At 66.3% G+C, this 1897-nt stretch overlaps 1 protein-coding gene across 1 annotated transcript in view; it reads left to right on the forward strand.

Moving 5' to 3' along the window:
• Positions 1 to 1897, forward strand: part of KCNQ1 (potassium voltage-gated channel, KQT-like subfamily, member 1) — a 326604-nt gene that overhangs the window by 255807 nt on the left and 68900 nt on the right. The window lies entirely within an intron of this gene.

Consider the following 1897-nt stretch of genomic DNA (forward strand, 5'->3'; position numbering starts at 1 on the left):
CTGGGGTGCCCTGGTCCTCCCCTGGGTCTGCGCCAGCATCCTGGAGCCCCCACGGATCTGTGGAACAGGAGGGGCAGCCATGCTGCCCTGTGACGTCTCCGTAGTCAGGTGCGGGCTCTTATCTTACCAAACAGCTCGTTCATCTGCATGGACCTTATCTGAGAGCCGCAGGGGGGGCTAAAAATAGAGGGATTTTGCTTGGGCAGGGAGGGCATCCACTGCTCCGTTTCCTGGGCGACGCCTGGCTCTGGCACGTGTCCATCTCTGCTGCAGCTGGGCGGGCAGGCAGGGGAACGGCTCCCAGTTGCTGCCCTCCCCCCCAGCCTGGGCCTGCAGGACTACCCTCTGCCCACCTGCAATCTTCCCCGGCTGGGGCGGGTGTGGGGTCACGATCCAGTACGTGGGGTCTGAGAGGGAGGGCTGCTGTCCAGCTGAAACGGGGGCCCTCACCCTCCGGCCTGCCCCCTGGGGCTGTGTGAGCCCGACATCCTGACGCCACTGGAGGGCTGGCCCGTCTCGGTCAGCACAGGCCTAAGCAGGGCCTTTGTCCTGTCCCACAGCAGACAGCCCAGTGGCAGGTGCCCTGTCTGGCAGGATGAGAACTGAAGCCCACAATGGTCCGCTCCCCGGGACGGCGGCATCAGGGCCTCAGGGGCCCTGGTCTCCGCCTCCCTGGTGGCCGGCCCTTGGCTCTCACTCTGCCTCCTGTGTGTGACCAGGGCTGGCGCGTTCCGTGAGAAGCTGCAGGTGGCCGTGCCGAGCACAGCAGACCCGGCCCTCCAGGTGGGGCTTCCGGTCATCACAGGAAGCAGAGGGGGCTTCCCTGGTGGTCCAGGGGCCGACTCCGCTCTCCCAATGCAAGGAGCCCAGGTTCAGTCCCTGGTCGGGACCCAGACCCCACGTGCCACAACAGGAGAGTCCATGTGCCCATCCCACATGGAGCAGCTAAAAATAAGAGCCCTTGCGCCACAGCTAAGACTGGTGCCGCCAAACAAACATTTCAGCAGAAAAGTAAATGAAGCAGAGGTAGAGCCAGGGAGCAGACCCGGCCCCCCACCCCCCAGCCCCTCGCCTGGCCCTGGGACAGCGCTTGCTGAGTGAGCTCCGCAGCCGGCGCCCCCTCCCAGCCGTCCTGGGGGCATCCGCCGCCCCACCGTCCAGATGCTCCCACCCCGCCCCGCGTCCCTGCCCTGGTCTGGTCTGTCCCCTGTCCCGCTGCCCTGGGGCTTTCCTATGACTCTGCCCTGCTCAGGGCAAGCCACTGCTTTAAGCCTAGACTGGAGCCCGGTGTCCTCTGGGGGTGGTGATGGGGCTGCCTAGGGTCCCCTGCAGCCCTCCAGCCACCTGTGGGGTCTAAAAATCAAGACATGGCCCTTAGTCACCCAGGGGCAATGTGGCGGGCGAAGTGGGACCTGTGCTGGCCTTGGGGGTACCCCATCACGGACCCAAATTTCTTCAGATCCGAACAACAAAGCAGGGGAGGGTCCTGGAGGACAAGGTTTGGGGGCAAGGCCCCTGGCGGCCTCCGCCCATCAGGCTCTGCGCCCAGGAGAGGGGCCACCTGTTCCTGGGCAGCGAGGATTCTGCCTCACCCCCTCTGCCCCGTGGAGCTGGTTCGGCCTAGAGGCTCCATCACTCAGAGTCCTGAGCCTGCTCCACGCTCCCCGCCCCCCGTGGACCTGCAGAGACCCAGGCGAGGCCTCTGTGGGCCCCTCCCCCGCCGGCTGACGCCCCTCGCAGATGGACCCTGGGAAGGGGCCCCATGTTATCGGCTTATCGCAGGGGCCATCAGGACCATAAACAACCCCCTGGCAATCCTGCTGACGCGGGAAGTTGGGGGCAGGAAACGCAGCAGCCGTCCAGCCCTCGGACGCCCAGCAGGCCCGCGGCGGTGGCA

This window comes from Bison bison, unplaced genomic scaffold (assembly GCF_000754665.1).
Source record: "Bison bison bison isolate TAMUID 2011002044 unplaced genomic scaffold, Bison_UMD1.0 scf7180017864080, whole genome shotgun sequence".
NCBI lineage: Eukaryota > Metazoa > Chordata > Mammalia > Artiodactyla > Bovidae > Bison > Bison bison.